The sequence below is a fragment of the Lynx rufus genome, unplaced genomic scaffold, assembly GCF_022079265.1.
Source record: "Lynx rufus isolate CCGP_SWC_20201006 ecotype Redwood Valley unplaced genomic scaffold, mLynRuf1.p SCAF_4, whole genome shotgun sequence".
NCBI lineage: Eukaryota > Metazoa > Chordata > Mammalia > Carnivora > Felidae > Lynx > Lynx rufus.
Window position 1 is genome coordinate 121053469 of NW_025814856.1, and position 23953 is coordinate 121077421.

Here is a 23953-nt window from a genome sequence, read left to right on the forward strand (position 1 = left end):
GGAAATATTTTTCATTTTTTATTATAGTTGTCAGATGTGACGTTAACTCAGAGGACCACAGCCTTGTTTTCCTGCAGGGTAACTGCGCCTCTTACTGAAATACATGATTTCGGGTGACAACCTCTAGTGGCTTTTAACATATGAGATTTATGTGCAGTAAGGTCAGTCTTTCCAATCACAGGGAAAGATTTATGCATGGTATTCTATTAAATATTAATAAAAGCAATGCATGTCTGTCTTTGCACCATAAGGTAAATTTGCTGGTTGTACAGATACTTGAAGTAGGTCATTCAGTTTTCATGTAGTTAAACTCTGACTCCACAATTAGGAGGCTATCAGATGGCAACAAAATACACTGTAGCAAAGTTTTTAGTGTCTGATATTGGATAAGAATAGCTTTGCTACAAGTTAGAGATTTATTTGGTTTCCTGACTGATAGTGTTGGAGACCGTGTCTGATGGCTGGTATGAAGATGTTATTGACAGTTCTGAAAATTAGCCATCAAAACCTACTGGCTTCATTTTCAATGGCAGCAAGGTTTTTTTCTGTTGTTGTTGTTTGTTTGTTTTTTTTTAATGCCTGCTTTGGTCCCTTTTCTCTTGGAAATTTTACTCATTTGTCTTTCGGCTTCTTGATTCAAGGAAGCGCCTGAATCCCCAGCGTTGGCTACCTTGGGCAAATAAAATCTGTGGTTAAGAGAGTTCTCTTTGCCGTGCCACAGCCCCGGTGACATGCCAAATGGCACCGGCATCTTCAGCAAAGCTCGTTAAATCTTTTTGGAATCGGCAAATATTTTTTCAGCTCCAGCCCTGCAGTGCCAAACCAAATACTTGCTGGCAGAGTAAAGTTCAAACTGGCATCTGTTTTGGAGACCGGAGTAATGCCATTTACTTTTTTTTTTTTTTAAGGAAAATAAAAAATGAACTGTGACGGTACTTAAGAAAAGAACAAAATTCACTTATTCATATGTATGAATAAGTGTGCTAGGTCTGAGCATCCGATGCTATTCCCCCAGCTGGATTACTTCTGAATCATCTTGTTTGGTTCAGGGTCTGTAACCCTTTTGAGGGACCTCCCAGACAAACTTTAGGTGGATTCTTACACACAGTTCCAAACCAAATTTCCCTGCCAATTGATTTTCACTGGATTATATGCCACCACTTGACTCAGAAATGTCCTACCCTTCTCTTCTTACTGGCAAAGAAGGAGAATGCTTCCAGAGGGAGTACGGGTTGATAATCGTATATACGTATGAAATGAGAACATATGATATGGCCAATTATTGTGAATAATATCAGCCAGGGACAAAAGGAAATTGGTCTGTACCTATAAAAGAGTGTTAGCCCACAAATGTTTGTCGAGTTAAATTTACTGAGCAAGCACACAACTCTGCTGATTCATGCTCTAAGTGGATGAATATTTCCAGATCCATGATGTCTGGGCTAATGAATTCCATCATGGAGTTAGGGCTTAGGGAGCATGGTTTTTTTTTCTCTCTGTCCTAACCTCCCAGCCCTAACGCCATTATCACCGATCCATTATTCCAAAGGGGGAAATGGTAGCCACTTATATTTGGGGGAATAGCATTTACTTAGTAGCCTGGAAAAGTGTTTAGTAATTGGCTTTTAATGCATTACTCAGCATCTCTATTCTTATTCTGCCTTCTTTATTCACTGGAGAAGCCAGTTATTGCCGTCTACTAACCATACAGTATTTTCTAGCAGCTTTGGGCTGCTCAGATGAAAAGCTTTTACGAAAGACAAAGTAATGGAGAAAAAAAAAAAAAACTTCCACGATTTTAATGTCAGCCAGAGCCTCCCCAGGTTTCTCTGAACTATGGGCTTTGTTGTTCTATGCCTAATTTTCTTCCTGTGTAAGACGGGAATGGATTCCAGATCTCAACTCAGACTCCTGTTTCACTGTTTTCAAGGACTTTTCCAAAGGTCACACATGGGCTATTGTGATGAATGCACTCTGCAGGGTGTGTTCTCGGAGCACATGAGAAACCAGAGAGCTGTGAGGGAGCTGTCGTCCACACCACAACACTGCATGCCTATTCTCCGGGGGACGGCAGTGTCACAGTGTCTATTTCACATTCTCTATTGGCCACTGACAAAAGCCATCATCCTGCATCTCTGGTGACGCTTGGAGGTCCTGGAGGTGGACAAAAGATTAAGACAGGATTGCTTTAACGATACAGCTTTGTTGGAAGCTGTCCGACTAGTGATTGCTCAGTAAACTGGCCATTTTTATTGTGGAAGAGAGCAATATAGGTGTCCCCAACAAGCTGTAGAGTGTGTTAATCTGGGACATCCAAATCAAGAAGTACAGTGCCCTTCTTTTCACTTAATGTATATTGGTCTCAAGCACTGGACTTCAGTGTACTGAAGTCACATCTGTCCAAGATGGTTTTGTCATAATCTGGCAGATTATAATTGAGTTTTTTTTTTTTCAACGTTTTTATTTATTTTTGGGACAGAGAGAGACAGAGCATGAACGGGGGAGGGGCAGAGAGAGAGGGAGACACAGAATCGGAAACAGGCTCCAGGCTCTGAGCCATCAGCCCAGAGCCCGACGTGGGGCTCGAACTCACGGACCGCGAGATCGTGACCTGGCTGAAGTCGGACGCTTAACCGACTGCGCCACCCAGGCGCCCCAGATTATAATTGAGTTTTATGGATTCTTTTGCTGAAGAATTAAGCCAACAAACAAGTGAATACATGCATATTGGATTTTGTTTTGGGGGTCAGAGCAGACTCAAAGCTGTGAGAGCTTTCCATCTTTCCAGCCACCCAAACAACAGGTTCTTAGATCCCTGACATCTGTGGGTGTCTTCCATGAAAATGGGGTCTTCTAGAAAGGAAATCCACTGGATATCTGATGGACTTTTTTGACATTCATAGGGGGAAGGGAGAAAATGAGGGGGTTAAGCAGATAGAAATGGAAAAGGGGAGAAAGAAGGAGACAGAAAGGGTAGGGGGCATTTAAACCAGACAGGGACACATTTCCAGACTCTTCTGGGTGTGACTGATTCTGTCGTGGTGTGAATATGGTGTTCTTAGAGTTACGTAGATTTGTGTTCATTTCTATTTGTGAGAATGAGACCAATCCTATCTAGCTTTAAAAGAGGTTTGTTTTCTTTCTTTCTTTCTTTCTTTCTTTCTTTCTTTCTTTCCACCAATAATGAGATTGGAAACTAAATAAGGGGTGGGGGGAAGTTGTCCGTATGCCTGTCCTGTGTCTCAGTAATGTTGAGATGATTACCATACTGAAACCAACTAAAATGAAGGGTGACATAGAAACCCTCTGGAGAGGGCTGTGGCCACTCTGTCTGGAATTCACCTTCAGTTTGAACAGGGTTAGGGAAGTCCAGGGAGTGTTGATACTAAGGAGAAGGTATGTATGTACAGCTGTGATCGGATTTTGCCCTCAGGACAGCACCGTGACAGGGCTGTTGTCCCCATTTCCTAGTTGAGATAACTGAAGCTCCAAGTGGTTAAAAAACTGGCCCAACAACACAGCACATAGTGAAGGCTAACACCTCAGGCTCCAATGACAAAGCTTCTTCATCACAATATTGACCCTTTAGATAAGAATATCATACAGGGGGTGCCTGGGTAGCCCAGTCGGTTAAGCATCTAACTTCTGATTCAGCTCAGGTCATGATCTCACAGTTTTGTGAGTTCAAGCCCTGCATCGGGCTCTGCGCCGACCCTACAGAGCCTGCTTGAGATTCTCTCTCTCCTCTCTCTCTGCCCCTCCCCTGCTTGCGCTCTCTCTGTCTCTCTCAAAATAAATAAACTTAAAAATGTTAAATAAAAAAAAGAATATCATGCAGCTTCCAGATAACAGTAACCAGCAGATGACATCAAATTCATTGGCGTTAATTTACGTTTACGTACAAATGGGAGATAAGGATGCCAAGGACAGTGTAGACGTCCAGATTACCTGGGAAAGATGAGGAGTGGTTGGTAGTTTGGGATGTGCCCCTTTGTTCACCCAGAGCTCTGTGGTCTCGCTGACTGGTTCAGCTTCCCTGCCTCTTTCTCCAAACACATTTTTAAATTTATTTTATTTAATGTTTATTTATTTTGAGAGACAGAGAGAGACAGAACACGTGCGGGTGAGAGGCAGAGAAGCAGACACACAGAATCCAAATCAGGCTCTAGGCTCTGAGCTTTCAGCACAGAGCCCCATGCGGGGCTTGAACTCACAAACTGTGAGATCATGACCTGAGCTGAAGTTGGACACTTACCCGACTGAGCCACCCAGGTGCCCCTTTAAAAAATTTTTTTAATGTCCTCCAAACACATTTTTTATCTTGATGTTTCTTACTTTACATGTGTGTCCCCCCACTACTCAACTAATTGGGATCTCCTTGAGGATAATCTTTGCATCATGTAAGCTCCTTGTACTGAGAAAGGCCCCATGAGTGAGACCTGAATTTAACTAGTTGAGTTGAGTTGAGTTAAAATAATGAGAAGGAACCAAACAGTAGCAGTGGAAATGGAGGTGGAATGAGGTGGCTAAGGGGCAAGGGGGGGGGGCTCAGGAGAGGGTAAAACAAGGAAAATGCTAAGCAAAGTAACAAGCTGATAAAGAGTACTTGACTACATTTGACTTCTTCGAAGGACAGCTGGAAACAACATCTGGCTTTTTTTTTTTTTTCCTTGAGAGAAAAGCAATATGTCTGTTACTGAGAAAATAGAAGATAGATTAGCATCGCCCTCTTAGGAATTGAGAAGGGTCAATACTAAATGCTATTTCTTCCATTGTGATAGACTAGCTATGCTGTATTTTGGTTGTCGACTTGTCAATACATCAGCTCTAGTTAGGTTTACAATTTATTAAATGGATACATAAATCTATGCATCAATGAATGAATGAAACAAACAAAAAAATAAAGGTGGAAAGTCAAAGCCTTTCAGCGGCAGAGGGTACTTAGTGAAGATCTTGCCCAACTTCCTCGTCTCACAAGTGAGGATGCCAAAAGCAAATAAAAGCTCAGGGAAATCAAGCCATCATTTAAACACAGAGATGGGCCTCCCCGTGCAGACCTTCACGTTTCTACCCAGCATAATGCTTTTTTCGTCAGCTGTACTGATAAATGACTAACAGTGTTTCTCTTCTTGGCCCATAGTTTCCTCCTGGCAGATTGGCAGACAAGAGCTAGGGCGGTATAGTGAGCAATCCATGGTCAAATCTCCACTTTGTTTTGAATGTCAACCTGGGTGTGTTTGTGTTTGCCTTTCCCCTCCCTAATTATCGAGCTGGATAACTGTTTGCCTACGGTGCCCCTTGACCACCCACTGTCCAACAGATAAATCACAGAGAAGCCTGCCTCCATATGGAGTTGCCTGGAAAGTTTATACACATGAAAAGACAGTCTCCAGGTAACATCTCTCTGGCACTCTTGAGAAATGCCGCTTTTCGATTTGCCTATTTGCTTTAATCACCCCCAGTTTCACTTCCTAAAAGTCCAGGAATTAAAAAAAAAAAAAAATCAGTGAATGAATAGGCTGTCTACTTCTCAGAAGCTTTGTGGTGAGGCAGGAAATGCTGTTTGACTTTAAAGAAACTCTCATTAACTTTTGAATCATGCCAGAAGCCATGTGTCCCTGTAGCTGGGGATCAAAACATGATGATGGCCCGAGCCAAGGTGGCCCCTTTTTTTCAGAATCCTCCTCCCTCGCTGCTGTGAAAAAACTGTCCAGTATGCAGATGAGTAGGAATTATGTAAGATTCCATGACAACAAAAACAGCAACAGAAATCTATGCTATCACTAATATGAGTGATGGATCTCATTTTAAAAGCAATTTGCTTTCTTAAAATAACCTGGTAGCAAATAGTAACTGGTTAACATTAATTAAGCACTTGTATATATGGCAGAAACTATGGTAAGCATCTTATGTTTTCTCATTTGATCCTCATATCAGTCTGATGAGGGAGATACTATTCCATTTTTTTTTTAATTTAATGTTTATTTATCTTAGAGAGAGAGAGAGTGTGTGTGTAAGCAGGGAAGGGGCAGAGAGAGAAAGAGACACGGAATCCAAAGCAGGCTCCAGGCTCTGGGCTGTCAGCACAGAGCTAAATACAGGGCTTGAACTCACAAACTGTGAGATCATGACCTGAGCCGAAGTCGGACACTTAACTGACTAAGCCACCCAGGCGCCCCAGGGAGATACCATTCTTACTGTCCTTTACTAATAAACTGAGAGGTTAGGTAAACTGGGGAAGAACATAGAAGCTGGTAAAATGTGCTGGGATGTGAACCCAGGCTTTGGGCCCTTCGTCCTGGCTCTAAACCATTATGATTTGCCAGCAGGGGAATGATCATGCTATGAGTTTCTATTAGTGGGGCACTTTCCAAATTGCAAATTTGCAAAGTGCAAATTGCACTTCTTTATACAGATATCATTGGAGCCTCATAGCAACCCTGTAAGGTAAACATGGAAATATTACCATCTTCATTTTATAGACAGAGAAGTTGAGTGGCCTTTCCAGCATCATCCAGTGGCATAACCACACCCTGCACCCAATATTCTGTGGTTTTTGTCCTGTTTCTACTTTATCACGCTGTCTCTGGTGTCCCTATGGTAACTCATCCTGAATAGAAGCAAGCTTTTACCAAAACAAAACTCAGTGGTAAAAGTAAGAGGAGGCTCAAATTAATAGCTCAGGCCCAGCTACCTATTAGCTTATGCCTATTAGATTCTCTGTTCCTCATCAACTAAACACAGGAAAGAAGGCTGATCCATATTTCTGTCTGGCCAGGACAAATGCTGAATATGAGCTTAGTTATGGTTATTAAAGAATTGAAAGCAGGAATATTTCTCTAAGAGTGAACAGAAACCCCAACTCTTTTCTGTTGGCTGAAAGTATACCCCATTCATATGTGATTGCCACTTTGCCCTTTTAAACTATAGAAAGTTGAATTTAGGAATTTATCATGCCATTTTTTTTTGTAAAAAGTAAATGATCCGATTATGAGATCCTTGATAAGAGCTAGCAACCATTTATTTATATTTCTACAGAACAGAATACATTTCTACAGGATTACATTCCATGTGCTGATCCAAACTTCAAATACATGGGATTACACATTTGATTATATTTGTTTTGAAAATAAGAATTTGAGAGATTATCAATTGCCTATGAATCACCAAATTCCAAAGAAGGAAAGGAGCTCAGGAATCATTTAAGCAAAATCCTTTCCCTTTAAGAAACAAAGGCTTGAAGGTCAAGTTAATAGCTTGTCCAAGGTCACATAGCTAATTCCCAGAAAGAAGGGGAATTAGAACTCAATTTCTGGATTTTCAAGTTTCTAGAACTTTGCTCTTCATGTGCTAGGCGGGAATTGACAGGGAAAGCCATCTGCTAGTTGCTGTGATAGTGAATTCTCTAAGGGGAGTGTTTCCTGACGTGTTTTCTGCAGTCTGGCTAGCAAGGCAAAGTACCTGGGGAGAAGAGGGTCAATCAGCTTTTCCCTTTCGCATCATGTCAACTGGGAATTGAAGGTAACCATCAGACTGCCCAAAGAAATGGGCCCACTTCTCCATAATCCTTCTTGAGACTAGCGGTTCTTGACATGATACCACTGAGCTCATTCTTATTCACCATCCAGCATGTGGATACACACTGAGTATTTCATCTCTTGGCACTTAGGACAAACTGCCTTGATCTTGTCTGCCACCCAGCAAAACTAAACTTCCCACGTCTCCTCTGTTTTCCTTGGGTTCGTGGACCTTCTAGGGCTTTCGGAGGTCTGTATTGTGCTGACGCAGAGCATTGGCCCAGCTCGCCGCTCACACAACACAAAGGGGTATTGAAAGACCCTTTCCGTCTGATCTCGTCTCTTGGCTCCCCCCCTCCACCCTCACCAGCAGCTCCTCATACACACATTCAGACACTCTCCTCTAGGACTCATTGTCTTCCCAGTTTTATTTCTTTCTCTTTCTGTCAGTATCCACCCTGTTTTGGTAACCATGGCAATAGGTGAAACACAATCCCAATATTTGCTCCCTGCCTCTGTCATCCAGCCCAGCACGCGTATTGCCGGGTCTTGTTTTTGTGTTTGTTTAATGTTCCCAAGCCTGAAGTCAGATGCATCTGGGCAAGAGCACTGCACATGGTCCGGTTCGGAACACCCCCTCTCAGAAAGTTTTCAGGCACGTCTTCTTTGTGTTCTGTGTACGTGCGCATGTGCGTGTGTCCCTGTCTGCTTTGGAACATTGTGCACGTAAGTTCAGCTTGTGTCAGAATAGGCAGGGGGGGGGACAAAAAAGGAAATTTTACAAATCTTGTTAGGGGGAAGTTCTGCTTTGTAGAGATATATTTTGGTCTTTTTCTTGGAATTTGTGTATCTTTCCAAGATTTTTGCCAGCACAACTAATAACGAAAGTTTGCTTTGCACTTTGGGATGATGCCTCTGCCTTGATTTGGCTTTTTATGTGGCAGCTACAGAAAATCTGTCAGAAAATGTGTGCCTTGACAGGGATGGAAGGTGAGACATGGGGGTGGATGGAAGGGGTAATGTTTTCCTAACATTTTGGGATTTTTCTTTTCTAAAAAATTAAAGAGAGAACTTAATCTTTGAGGGAAAAACAAACAAGCAGTGTATTTTCCCTCCTGGCATCCTTTTAAGATTGCCTTTTTATCCCCCTGCTAGTGTGAAAATGTAGCTGTACTATGGTACTATAGTATTATATGATTGTTGTGTTTGCCTTGGTATAAATATGATGAATCGCTAGCTTCTCAGACGGGCTAAGCCCCACACAATAACAAATGTCAAGTATTTTTATTTTGAAATGGTGTTTGCAGTCACCAGAACAGAAGATGTGTTTAAGGAAGATGAGATTTTCGTCCAACTGTGGCCTTGGATCCTAAAAGTGCAACCAGAGAGGCAGGGCAATAACGTGATTCCAGTAGCCAGCCAGGATCTGAAGTATAAGAGGGAGCAGGAACACACTCGGGTAGAATTTCAGAGTTGGCAGGTGTTTCCCTTGCACCCTTTCCGGGAACATCCTTCTCCCTCTGGCACCTCACGTGGGAATGCACCCGTGTTTCCATGGTACCCAAGGGCTCGGTCTGGTCCTGTGTCCCTCCCAGCCTCTCCTGCTCCACTCAGCCCTGCACACCGTGGTCTCTCTCTGAGCCTGGCAATTTCCTAAAGGCTTCTCGCTCTCTCTGGCTGCCTTGTTTGTCCTACTGTAGTTCCTTCGCCTCTGCAAACTCCCCCCCTTTTTTTTTCAAGACTCCACTCAAACGCACCTTTCCTGTGAAGTCTTCTCAACTTCCTCAGGTAGAGAGCAGTCTTGCCTTCTCTAAGGGTAGACTGCATTTGCACCTTGTTTATTTCTTCCTTGTGGAGCTTTATGATGTATCATTGTCCGTGTACTTGCCTCACCTCGCCTGTGAACACTTAGAGAACAGAGGCTAATTTGATTCCCCTCCAAGTCCCCAGGTTGGCATCTCTCCTGCATGTTCTAGGTGCCCAGTAGATGTTTGTTGATAGAATGAATGAGGAAAAGTTTGATAAACGAATTTAGATGGGGATGGTACTGTGACTTAAGATGTCACCCCACACTGTGGGCTTTTTAATTTTTTTTTTTTTTTTTTAAGTTCCAGGGATAAGGTAGGACTTAACTTAGATGATTGATTCACAAGTGATAGAATTTCAGGACCCATCACAAGTGGATGGGAGAGATATTTGAGCAGGTGAGAATCCTTCCTACAATTTCCTAAATCCTTGCATCAGTCTGTACCTGGGGTTCTGCCAGCCACAGCCAAGGGCACCTCTCCAGAGAAGCCCGGGGAGAGCCCTCTGGGCCCATTGTATGGTACCTCCTACGGGTGAGATGGCTTTATATTAAGGCACTGTGATACTTCAGTATTGAAATCCCCTCGGTGCAGGCCCAAGATTCTAGTACCTTTTTTAATACATAAATTCGTGAATTCCAATGGACTTTTGGTCAAAAATTAATACATGGCGACAAATTTTTGGAGATACCTTAAAATGAAAATATTTTTTTCTTGTTTCCCTGTTCGTATATGTAATATATCAAAATTAGCTCACACTGGATGTATACTTTATATCCTGTTTTTTACAAATTTCACATATTATGAGCGTTTTCCCGTATCAAGTATCTTTTGAGAACATTTTATAATCGTATGATTTATCCTATGGGTGTCACATAAAAATTTTAAGTGGTTAAAATTTTTATTTTATTTTTGGTTTTTCTCTACTCAAAAAAAACCCCTTTGATTATAAAAATAAATTTAAAAAATTGATCTGAAATTATCGAATTACCTTTTTGATTATTTCCATAGGATAAATTCCAAGAATTAGGATTACCAGGTCAAAGAGAATGAAACATTTTTAAATCTTTGTGTATATATTGCCAAATCTTTGTATGTATATGGTATATATATTGCCAATTTTTTTAAATCTATACTAATTTTCATTCCTGTCTGTAATACAGGAGGATATCTACCTTATGGCATTTACACAAGTGTTAAGTATTATCATTTTTTAACAAAATCTTTGCCACTTTCTGTTTGCATTTGTTACGTTATGAGTCATGTTACGTCTTTTTCTATATTTGTTGGCTACTTGCGTTTCCTCTTTGATACATTTCTGTACTTTCCGCAGCAATTTTTCTTAATTAGGGCTCGTATTGGAGTCCAAGGGGGAAAATGACGGAGCAGACTGTCCTCTTCCTACTGCATTTTTCAAATTCTTATTAACTAGCTGGCTTTCTGACCTTACTTTACCCATTACACATTTGTTTGTAAGACCTTAAAATACATACCTTAAAATATGTTTAGTAGTTGTTTTGGTTGTTTCACTCGGTTTACACGATTTTGCTTAGAAGCACAGTGTTTTGAGAATTTGAAAAAAAATTCTCCGAACGTTTTCTGGTTTTTATAGTTACCTTATTCATTACAAACATGTTGACTTATCTAGGGATATAAATGTGGCTCTGCCACATTTTCTGTGTTTATCTAGCCCAGCCTTTGTCTATTTAAATATATATCTGAGTATCTTAAATAAACTGAAGATACGCCTGTGTCTTTCACATTTGCCTGAGGCAGGATTATGTGGATCCTGCTTTTATCCCATTTATGAGAAATCAACCTCTGACCGTTTTATTTCACCGGTCACTATGTAAGTAGATGGGTCTATATTGATTAAACTTTATCATCATGACTGGATGGTTAAATGTCGCTGATTCCATTCTCCAGCAAGAAAGTTAAACAGAAAATATAAAACAGCTTAAGTCCTGTGGGGTGATATTAATGGAGAATTATTTTAAGGTTGAGTGAGTCTTCTGGTGACCAGACTGTAACCTCCTTACTAGTGCATAGGCTCCCCAAAGGGAGGGATCTGAACACCTAGCACATATTTGACACAAATTATCTCTGTATCAGATGAATGAATATGAGTAACTAATTATATAATAATATGAGACACATTGAGCACAGGCCATATTACTGTGTGATTTCCATGTAGTAAAGATTTAGGGAGGCACTGTACGTAAAGTCCTATAGACTTGGCACTTACATGTATTATCTGACTTAATTCTCACAACTATCCTATAAATAGTGTATCCCTGTTTTCACAGGCAAATGACTTGATGTATAGTGTCCAAGATCATTCAAGCAGCAAATGACAGACCAAGGATTTAAACCCCACTTTGGGATCTGACCTTTCCATGCTAGGTCTTTGCTTTGGCAACCTAAAAATGACATGGTGACTGGATTCTAGTAGGGATGGAAGCATGGAATCAGCAAGAGTCAACTGGCAAATATTCATTATTAGTGTCAACTGTGTATTAGGCCTCCTTTTTTTTTTTTTTTTTTTTAACAGTATGCCCCTGACATTCCTCAGGGCTTTGCCTGGCATTATTTTGAATCTCCAAACTCACGCATGTGGTGCATCATTTCCTGCACCCAGGGCAACAAGCAGAGAACAAAACCAAATTGTAATTCTTATCCTGAGTGGAGGGCCAAACTGACTGTCAAATCCCCACTCAGAGCTGTAGCCAATGCAGTTCAAGTCTGTGCCCCGGCAGAAGTTCAAATTACTGTAGGTCGTGGAATTTGAGGGTTCTTTTTTTAATACTTGAAACCTTGAATGTAAATTGGAGAATACCAAGTCTCTATATCTTTAGCAATAATGTTAATAATGACTTCTATTTCGTGTTTTAAGATCTGCAGAACATTTTCACACCTTCCACATAGACCAGCACGCTAGTCTCTCAAGGGAGCCACAGCTCTCAACTGGAATTAACAATAAGGTGTTTTCAAATCTGTTTTCTCTTTGAGTAACAGAATGAAGCGTTAAGAGCAAAGACCTGACAATCAGACTGCTGAGAATGAAATCCTAGCTGCATGACCTGGTTGCTTGACCTTTTTGTTCTGCATTTACTCATCTGTAAAATGGGGATAATGGTAGGGCCTCTCCTAGAGATTGAGGGTTAAATGAGATGATACAGGGAAATTATTTGGCATAGTACTTGGCATGTAGTATTCCTTCTCTATATATATATATATTTCTTCCCCTTTTTCCTGCTTCAAAGGGTACTTCTTTTTATTTTATTGGTTTAATTCATGATGGCTAAAACATACTTGTGCAAAGTCCATAGTCTCGTAGAGAGCTGAAGCTAAGAGAGATTAAGTGCCTCACCGATTAAGTACCTCACCTTTGATCACTCAGCAAAGTGGTGGTGAGCTCAGTTGTAGAATTTAACTCCCAGTTTTGATTAATGCGCTAAATTACTGTGTTCTTTATAGATACTGGACTAGAGAAACCCCATGGGAGTTATACAGCTGTTGCTTTGAATTCGCCAATTAATTGAAACACGTAAAAATAAAGATGACTTTTAGAAATGCTTTTAAATAGTTAAAATTATTTTACAGTTCAGTGCAGCATATTTTCAACTTTCAAACACATGGTATTGTTTTATGGTTTGCTAGTTCCCCAAACATATGAATATGAAAACATTTTATAACATTCAAATATCAGAGCCGAAGTTACACAAAGGACCAAAGCTCACCAACAAATATATGTTAAATTCCATGGCCTAAAATAGACTTTTGCTGTGTCTGTACAAATTACTTTAGATTATCCAAATGTTTGGAATACGTCTAGCCACGAGACCCAGCTATGTCCCTTAAAATGACACGAGTCGTGGCATCCCCATTTGGGGCATTTAATTTTTTCCAAAACACCTAGAATCATTATTGGTTTGCGTGAGAGCGTCCCTTATGCTCTGCAAATGGGTTTGGAAGAAATGCTAGTGAAGCAGAGGAAGAGTCCCTCAGTCCCGTGAATGGCAGTAGTTGAGTCTCTGGGACACGGGTAAGAAGGCTCTTTGCCAACGTGCCCTTTGGAACAACCATAGCCGTGATAACAGAGTGTGAAGACCTGATTATTTTCCAATCTGGTGAATGAGTCCAGCTGTTCCGCAGGCCAGTATGGGGTATGTGAGAACATGGGATCACAGCAAAAGCGCGTTTATCTCACTCCATCATTGCATCGAACTTTATCTCCTGGGAATGTTCTCAAAGAGCAAGTCTGGACAGAGTCATGGCTTAATGACCAGGGGCTCTACAAGAGGGTTGTTCCAGAGTTCCAGTTACGCAAAGACAGGGCCTGCATTTGTAAGGAAAGATAAGCTAAAGAGCCGTGCGTGTTCCTCAGACAAAGATAATTTGTCACATCGCCACCATTAATCTCTTAGTTCCCAGCTCACTTGGTTCCAAGAGATCTGTTTTATAGATTTATTACATATAAAGCAATGTCTTTGCCAGTCCCCTGAGCGATCAGCTCATTCGTTCCGCTTTTCATTCAAAAATCTTTATTGAGCACCTCTAAAATGCCAATATTATACTAGGTTTTGGGGGATCAAACTGCAAATAAGACAGAACTCAAGCCTTTAGGAACTTACAGTCCGCCACTGAGTATGTTGTGATAAATATTATGATGAAGGCAAGTACAAAGCTTGTGCCTCATTTGCCTTCGTGGCAGTGGTGGTGAGGCTTCCGGGGATGCCCTCCAGGAAGACCCCTCGGATGAATTTTGCTCCTGCATTCTCCAATAAAGTGGCCACTGCCCACATGTGACCATTTAAATGTTAAGCTCATGAAAATAAAATAAAATTTAAAATGCAATTCTGAGTTGTGATAACCACATTTTGAGTGTTCAATAGCCACACGTAGCCTGTGGCTACCATGTTGTACTACAGAGATAAGGAACATTTCCGTCATCACAGAAATTTCTGTTCAACAGCAGTGGTCTAAGCTGATTGGCTGGATGGGAGAGGGAGGGTTTTCCAGGAAGAATAAATGGGGTGAGCCCAAGCCTGGAGACGCTGAGGAAGAAATGACATTTTTAAAAAGTAGCTATTAAAAAAAACAATTATTATAAAAATTTTAGATGTGCGTATGTATTGATTCAAGAAGCATTTATTATGTTACAGCTGTGGATTTTGCAAAGATGCATAAGACAAAGTGTCAGCCTCTGAATAACTTACATACATATGGGTGAGGTAGGAACCATAAAAAATGACCATGGGGCGCCTGGGTGGCTCAGTCGGTTAAGCGTCCGACTTCGGCTCAGGTCATGATCTCGCGGTTCGTGAGTTCAAGCCCCGCGTCAGGCTCTGTGCTGATGGCTCAGAGCCTGGAGCCTGTTTCAGATTCTGTGTCTCCCTCTCTCTCTCTGACCCTCCCCTGTTCACGCTCTGTCTCTCTCTGTCTCAAAAATAAATAAACGTTAAAAAAAATTAAAAAAAAAAACGACCAAAAATCTATGTCTTGAGTTCAGAAGAGACTGATTACTGGGTGTTAGGAAGGAGAACTGGAAGATCGGGCCAGTCTTCAAATCTTCATGAAGTTGTTGCTTTTGATCTGGGTCTTGAAGAGGTCTGTGAGGATTCAGACAGGGAGGTGGAGTTAAATTCCTACCTTGGATCAAGAAACATTCAAATTTCGCACAGTTATTCTGGCGTTAGGGTTCAGCAAGCAACTGAGAAGCTGAGGGCTCTCCCCACTGGCATATTCATTAATGTCTTTCTACTAAGACTGCCATTTATACAATGGGGAGCTTATTCGGCTGTGCCAACTTACACGGAATAGTCTCCCTTCTAAATGGTGTTAGCATGGATTAGTTTAGGGAAGCTTGAGCCAGATCTTGTTTGCATTAGGTGGCTGAAAAAAGGATGGGGGTGTGTGTGGGGGGGTGGGTATTAAGGATTATGCAAATCACTGGCAATACGTAGCCTGTAAACTGGAGACTTCTGTAAAAGCGGCTTTTATATGCCAATAGGTGAGGGAACTTGGAAGCAGTTGTGAGGCATATTATGGGGCAGATGACTTAGGCAGATCCAATGAAAATATCAGTAAATGCTTATGTACATATATAAATTCTAGTCTCTGAATTGTACAATCGGATCTCACGAAACTCCTCCCTGGCTATTTGTTCCCTGAAGTTACAATGACCACTTCCTTTCTGTGTTTGGTATTTTTCCTCCGCTGGAAGAACCTATGAAGTGCAGCTGAGGTCTTCCTTATCACAAAACCCACTTGTCCTTCCATTTCTAGGATTCTGATGTACTTTGTTGTTTGGGAAATGCCAGTCATAGGACCGTACACGAAGGAAAACTTCCAGCCATCCAGAAAGAGAAGGATTCGAGAGGGTGACAGAGAACGGTCTCCTTAACAAAAACTATTCTGATGTGTGCTAAGATTCAGGTTGAGATCAGGTCTTTAGAAACTGTGTATGAAATAAAGTGAAAAACAGTTTTGCAGATCCCTATTTAAAATCTCCTTTAAAACGGGATAATACAAGCTCTCTCCTCTGTCCTTTGCCAGGAGAAAACCCTTCCAGAATGTCTAACACGTTAGGAAACAGAAAGACAACTGGAAGTATGGCATGAATAGTTTGGGGGGAAAGGAAAAATGTTTTTTCCCCATTACCCCTTAATATGTAATTTCTGAAATTTATTTAAAAGTTGTTTTTTTTTTTTTTTTTTTTTTTTTTTTTTAAAAAAAATTTTTTTTTTTTCAACGTTTATTTATTTTTGGGACAGAGAGAGACAGAGCATGAACGGGGGAGGGGCAGAGAGAGAGGCAGACACAGAATCGGAAACAGGCTCCAGGCTCTGAGCCATCAGCCCAGAGCCTGATGCGGGGCTCGAACTCACGGACCGCGAGATCGTGACCTGGCTGAAGTCGGACGCTTAACCGACTGCGCCACCCAGGCGCCCCGATTTAAAAGTTGTTTGATATCAACGCAGGAGAAAGAAATTCAAAACAACAATATTCTATCTGGACTTTATACCTTGAACTTCTCAAGACCAAGAAGACATCATGAACACCTTACTTGGCTGCACAGTGGATTTTCTACACACTTGTTCAATCAACTGATTTCTATTTGACTGAAGGTTGTTGAGTCACCAAAAGTGCCGCGGGGTTGAGCAGATTTCAGTGCCGCCTTTGGAACCCCAAGGTGGATCTTCGGCAAATAATTCCACTAAAGGCAGGCCTGACTCTCACACAGGAGTGGTGTTCCCAAAGTGAGTTTAAAAGTCAGTCATTCAGAACTCAAAACACAGATTTCCTCATGAGAAATGTCAGAGATGGTTACTTTCCCAGGACTGCCCACAAAAGCCTTTTATTCTATCATGTATCCGAGACTGTCTCCATGTGTTGAGAAAAGAATGGAGTAGTATGGGACAGGACCCCCCACCCCCCACCCCACCCCATCCCATCCCGAGGGACAGCACTTGTTATTTGCCATGGAGACAGCCACCAGGACTTCAGGGAGAAAGAAAGGGAACACGTTTCTCCCTGAGGGGAGCCTATCTCTGAAATTATCCCTGGTACAGCCTTTTGCAGAGTGAACCTTTATCACTCACATTGTATTACTTTTTTTAAATGACAGCTCAATACTTCTGGAATTAGGTGTGTTTTGAACTCTCTCTTCTTTTATTATTGTGAGCTCCATGATGACTGTTCCACACATTACTAGATTCAGAAACCAGGGGAGTGATGACCATATGACCATGGAAATCGATGTCCCTGGGATTCGTCATTAGCAAAGGCACGCAATCTCCTACCGACTTATTGACATTTTCCTAGCTCTTAAAAATAGCCGCAGTGTGCCATTCTCACATGTGATTGATACATTGTGACTTTTTGATGTCTGAGCAATTGATTGGTTGATTCTTTTTAGCATCAAAACCAAAGACAAGAGTGATGGAGATGACCTAGAGAAAGGTGAAATCTCTCCCCTCTGAGGGTTGAGCTAATTGAAGCAATTCTATATGCTTGCTTCATCTTAGAGGATAAGCCTTTCAAGTCCTCTTCATCACTAATGACGCCAACATTTTCTAATATTTTTTGCCCACCTAGAAAGTATATCCGTGATACTTTAAAATGTAAGTTACTACCCCCGCAACCTTAATTCACCGCTAATGATATACTCGGGACATTTTCAGCCAGTATCACAGACTGTTTCTTTTTCTTCTTTTGCTTTCACTCTAGGAGAGTTGAGTCTTGGATGGCGAAGTAGACCCTAGGGTACTGTGGCTACTTGTCCATAGCAATCAAAGATATTTTTGAAAAAAGAAAAAGACAGAGAAGTGGACCTTAGAACACTTAGGAAACTGATTCGTTTCTGTATTGGTTTGTTAGAGTTGCCCCAACAAAGCACCACAGACTGGGTGGCTTAAACAGCAGAAATTTACGGTCTCACAGTTCTGGGGACTAGAAGTTCAAGATCAAGGTGTCAGAGGAATCTGTTGGTTCCTCTGGGCTGGGGGACGGCCTTATACCAGGTCACTCACCTTGGCTCGTATAAATGGCCACCTTGTGTGTCTTCACAGGATCTTCCTCTGTATGTCTGTGTCCTGATCTCCTCTTCTTATAAGGACACCAGTCATATTGGATTAGAGCTCACCCATATGACTTCATTTTACCTTAATTACCTCTTTAAAGGTCCCATCTCCAAATCTGGCTATATGCAGAAGTACTCTGGGTTAGAACTTCAACATGTGAATTGAAGAGCAAGGGAAGGACACACGAATTCAGCCCATAACAGTCTCCAAAAGTAATCCGAAGGCTACCTAAATCTTAAAATCTTAAGCAGAATGCTGACCAACACTCCACGATTCTCCTTTGCAAAATCAGATCTCTAATTCCAGGGAAGTTCTGTGGGAATAGTAAAGCCTGACAGTGCTGTGTTGGCCTCTACAATAAAGAGCTCTTCCTTGATAAGCATAGCTTGCAGATGGACCCATTTCTGAAGCTTAAAAGCAGAGCTAGGAAAAAGAGGCAAGAGAGGTGCCCAGGGTACAATTTAAGAAAGCACTCACTCTCGGTGCCGTGCAATGACTTTGCACCGAAGCATTTGCAGGAGTTTGAGAGCGAGTATCCCCTTAAACTTTTGCCCTGGCATCTCTCTGGGCTCACCCTAGTCCCAGCACTTCCTGAGAAGAAGGCGAAAGCTGTCCGTGTGTCATTCACACAGCTCTTTCAACCATGTTCCGGCAAACACATAGTATTTTAGTAGTATTAACTAGTATTTCAGAAGTAGACGGAGAGTGTAATGGTTAACAGGGGTGGAGGGGGGAAATATGGGTCCTGAGTCCTTCCCTCGTGGCTAGCGACAGCCACTGAACCAGGAATAGGTTTTGGAGTTCCTGTGCCTTATCTCTACATTCCTAACCCAATGGGTTACTTGCTCTACATTGGCCATATTCTCAGCCATGTGCTCGATGGTCTAGGGAAAAGCATGGAATTTGGCAAGTGGGTCAGTGCCCCTCCGTATGAGTCTGTGCTCAGGCTCGGAATATGCTGAGGTCGACCTTCTCGGATCAGTGCTGTGATCCTCCCTGAAGAGGCCAGCTGTACTCTGAGAGCTGAGAAGGAGCACACGCATGCCTACCTCTGCCTGTGGCTGTTGCCTCTGCTGTGAACTTGAGAAACCTGTTTCTGCGGCGGCAGAGCAGAGCCCCGAGGCCCAGGGTAGATGTGTGCACACTGCTGGAGCACGCTGCTGCCGTGGCATTGGCTTGGAGCTGTCTAGACAGGAGAGAGATTTCCTTCTCCCCCCTACCCCGCCCCCCCCCCTCCACCGCAGCCATTGATCTGACCACTGAAGCAGTGCTGATGTTTTTCTTCAGAAGTGGCATGATTAGCGGGGCAGTGAATGCTGCTGTTTTCTAAGAGGCCAGGGAGGACAGCTCAGCCCAGCGCTTTCAGGATTAACATTTTCCTGTTTCAGGACACCTTGGCTCTCCGCTTTTGCCCAAGAACGCGTACTTCTTCTGAGAGCCTGCATAAGTGCTCCTACGAAGTCCAGCCCCTTGCCAGCTCAGTGCCTTAGTGTGAGTCTGTCCAGCCTTCCTAATATTTCCTATTTCAAGGGGAAAATGAAAGCTATCTCTGCCCTTCCTTCCGACTATCAAAAATGTTGCTGTAGAGGGGCGGCTGGGTGACTCAGTCGGTTGAGCGTCGCACTTCGGCTCAGGTTAGGATCTCAAGGTTCGTGAGCTCGGGCGCCGCGTCGGGCTCTGGGCCGACAGCTCGGAGCCTGGAGCCTGCTTCCGATTCTGGGTCTCTCCCTCTCTCTCTGCCCCTCCCCCCACTTGCGCTCTGTCTCTCTCTGCCTCTCAAACATAAAGAAAAATCATTTTGAAAAAAATGTTGCTGTAGAATGTCCTTTGGAAGTTGGTCTCCGAGGAGCTTCAAAGCTAATTTCACAACAGCCCCCCCCCGTTTTTTTAGTGTTATGGGTAACTTTCACCAGTAATATTAGCAAAGATAAATTCGCTAGTGAGTTGAGGGAAAAGAAATTTCTCTTAGAAGGAAAGTCTGCCCATAATTTTCTCCTTCTGTCACGCCACAGAGGGCAACAAGGAAAATTATGTTCAGTGTGGCATCCGTCTGGAGCGGCCCATTTTAACACCACGAAGGCTACTTGAGCTGTGTCGTGTGGTGAAATTATATAATCTGAGACGTTGCTGTTCAAAGTGGGAGCCCTCAACCTGCAGCCTGAGTGTCACCTGGGAGCTTGTTGGAGATGCAGGATCTTTGGCCCCACATCAGACTTACTAAATGCAAACCTCCATTTTCATAAAATCCTCAGGTGGGTCGGAGGCACATTAAGCTGTGAGGAGCCCCTGATATATAGGAAACACTGAACCTGAGGAGATTCTGGCCCAAGGCAGGAATGTTTGAATGACCCACTCTACTACCCAAAAGCTGCAAAGGAACATTAGCAGTTGTGTCACAGAAGATGGTTTTTTTCCTGTCTGGTCCTTTTGTGATTGGCCCCTGGCTTATCCAATCTTTTTAAGACTCCCTTCAGTTTCTAATAAAGCTTAATTGATGAGCTCTGTTTGTGAAAAGCCCAGGCCCTAGTAAGTACACACTCCCCCTGGGTACACAACTAAATAGTTTATGAGGTAATTCGTATTTTAATGTCTTTACTAATGAGCTCTTTCAGTAATGAAATCTCCTGAGAAAATGTTAGTGGTTCACAGACATTTCTTAGGATTCGAGGGCAAGGAAGCTGATAAAGCCGGAAGGTTTAGGCTCCACTGTAGAATATAGTTCCAGTTCAAAAGAACTCCGATTCTTCCTCAAAAAAAAAAAAAAAAAAAAAAAAAAAAAATCAGAGGTTTTTCTTTTAATACCTGATTTGCTAAGCTTCTATCTCCTTCATCATTTTTCATGTTAGAAATAAGAATTTCTTTTCCTGCGGCAGTTCTGAAGGAACTCCTTACGTGTGCTGTAGGTAGGTAATATGAGGGCTGCTGATGTGTATAATCTTATATGAACAAGAAGGTCAGATGGAAGGAAGAGAAAAAGGGACACACACACACACACACACACACACAGGCAAGCCCACACAGCAGCACCCGGTCTGAGATTCAATGGCCTTTCATCACCTGTATTTTAAATTTATCAGCAGCATCATTTCTATAACAGATGATGACTTCATCAATCACTCCTCATTAAAAGTAAAGCCAGAATGAACCCCATAATGAGAAGGAAGCATTTAGAGATGCAAAGTAACTGACCAGCAAAACCGTTATCTACAGCATGGCAGAATTCTGTCCTAAGGGAGTTACACCCAATTCCCTTTAAGTGAGGGAACGACGCAATATCATATGGGATGGCTGGCAGCTGTCTAGAATCCGTAATGGTGGAGGGACTCACCTTTCTGCTTCCAGAGCTGAGCAGAGAGAAGACACTCACACATTCTTGAACCCTAACTTGAAGCCAGACACCTAGGCAAGGACCACGGGGATTTTTTTGTTTCCAGTTTCTCCCTCTGAGGAAGGTTCAAGACATTGTGCTGGGCAGCTGACACATTGCCTGTGGCCTGTGCTCTAAATGACGGTGAGGCATGGCTTGATCCTACTTGGCATGACACAAAGATTAAAGCCTCCCAGCATGTAATGGATCATGAAAAACAGCCTTTGTTTACCAGTTTCGCCCTTTAATTTGTTAACAGCATCCCTCCCTGAAGGAACAAGCGTTCTCAACTGGATGCAGGAGGTGGATAAGATCCTGTAAGGTGTCAGGAGAGCCCCTCTAGAGTCACTGCTCACAGCGGTGGATGGTGTCTGTCTCCGTAGGAGAAAGGCCAGAAAAATATGACAGAGTCCGTGAATGTATTCCAGTTGGGCCGGTGGCCATGTGGCTGGCTTCAGATTATGCTTTGTTACCTGATTGCTTTGGATAAGCACGTTCAAAAATAATGACTTAATAGGCCATGTTTTAATAACATGTCTGTAGGTCGCTTGGAACAAGGACAGTGACGAGCTGAAGTGTAATGTTTTGTTTTGTTTTCCTACAGGCAAGGCCTGTGGCGCTCTCATGGTAGTCTTGCAAATCCAGACCTATACAAGCCAAATTTAGTGATAAATCTCTAGATCTGTGGGCATCTTGGATTTCTATGAATGAGGCAAGCAAAGAGATGCGTAAGACTCCTTTGAAATCCAAGTTATAACTCTGCTTGTCATCGTGAGGAAGAACACGTGTGGATAGGGGAAATCTCTTTCCTCAAAACCAGAGTTGGCGATTTTGAGGGCAGAGACTGCGTCTGAGCATGATCCTTTGAAACTAGAGAGAATGTGTCCCAGCCAAGGAGGGCAAGGTGCTAGCGCTTAGTGTTGTGACACAAGAAGAATCTCGGACTTCTGGAGAAGACTCTCTAAATGCCTTGAGCAGGCTTTGGAGTCGACTTCATTCTTGAGAAGTGAGATTTTATTATCCGCGGAACAAATGAAGCTAGAACTTGGCTTTGGAGCATATTGCTGAGCAAGGAAGTCTCTACTCAAACGGACTTGACTTACTACAACATGCCAGTGAGGAAGAGAAGCCTGCCCATGCCCCAGCATGCAGTTAGGATTTCAGAGTGGTTCGTAGGTCTTGGCCCTCCAGACATCATGAGCTTGTGTGTCTCTGGGTGATGCTGCCTGGAAAGCAGCAACATGAAAGAGAGGAAGAAAATCTCAGTGCCATTTTTCTTCCAGGGTCGTAGCTGCTGTTGGGCAGGGGCAAAGAGAGCAACCAAAGAGCTGGTGGCTGTGATGTTTTTGAACAGTCAGTGAGCATTTAAAGGTCTTGAGAGTTCACGCTTCTACTGAAGCCTGTTGCGGCTATCCTTGAGGAAGAAAACTGGGAAGGGGATTTTGTAAGCAGAATCTAAGTCTGGTCTTATAAGGCACATACTCTAGCCCCGTATTCTCTGGGTGTTTCAGCATCTATGAAAACCAAGGCCTCCACACAGAGTGGTAATTTCAGTAACTTCTCCAAACAGTGATCTGGGTGAGACAAGTCAGCTCTTCCCATTTACTTATGAGTTAACTGGCATTTAAACTCAAGTCTCCAGGCCAATGATTTATTTTAATAATATGTTAGCCCCATGGCAGGCCCATGACTTCATGACTGCAGCCGTGGAGAAAGGGGCACACCGCCCTGATGGATGTCTCAGTGCTGCATGTGGCTGATTTACAAGGCACTCCTCTGATCTGACTCACTCTTGCCTCCTCTGCTTCAAGCCCTGCTGGGTGGTACCCAGTTGTTAGGGGGTCCACCTGCTTAAAGGCACAGTAGGAAGAAGTGGGCTGAACACAACTAACTTGGAGGAAATTATTCTTGGACAAGAAATCATGGGATACTGCAAAGTGTGAGGCAGTTTGTGCCCTGGTCAAATCTGAATCTGATCGGTTTTCGCATGCTTGTTGCATGCTGTCTCTGTTAAAACAAAAGACCAGAGATGCTGGTATTAAACAGACTTTAAATTATTGTTTTGAGTTCTGTCAAATGTCATCTGTATTTTCCAGGTCTCATTACAAGTGTCCATAATGATGGAATCAGTTGATTTTTCAAGGCAATCTTTAAGGTTCTTTTGTGTTTATTAGGTTGCTAGGGGTACCTAATACATCAGTATGAGTAGAAGAAGTGTTTAATGCAGTTGCCAGATTTTTGTGCAAGATAAATAGTTTTACATGTCTCAGAAGTAGAATCCAATTGGCCAAGAAGTTGGCTAAAAGATGAAATTTGACATCATTCTTGGCAACTAATCGCTTTTTTTGGTAACATGCACAGTATAAAAAAGTACACTATATCTTTTCTAGGTATATTAGACCCAAAATATAACTTTTAATAATAAATCAATGTGCGGGGCGCCTGGGTGGCTCAGTCGGTTGGGCCTCCGACTTCGGCTCAGGTCACGATCTCGTGGTTTACGGGTTTGAGCCCCGCGTCGGGCTCTGTGCTGACAGCTCAGAGCCTGGAGCCTGCTTCGGATTCTGTGTCTCCCTCTCTCACTGCCCCTCCCCCCTCACGCTCTGTCTCTCTCTCTCCTTCAAAAATAAATAAACATCAAAAAAAATTTTTTATAAATCAATGTGTGCAAATGATCAA

General features: G+C 42.5%; 1 protein-coding gene across 2 annotated transcripts in view; it reads left to right on the forward strand.

Annotated features, from left to right (window-relative positions):
• CREB5 (cAMP responsive element binding protein 5) overlaps nt 1–23953 on the forward strand; it is a 323528-nt gene that overhangs the window by 230861 nt on the left and 68714 nt on the right. The window lies entirely within an intron of this gene.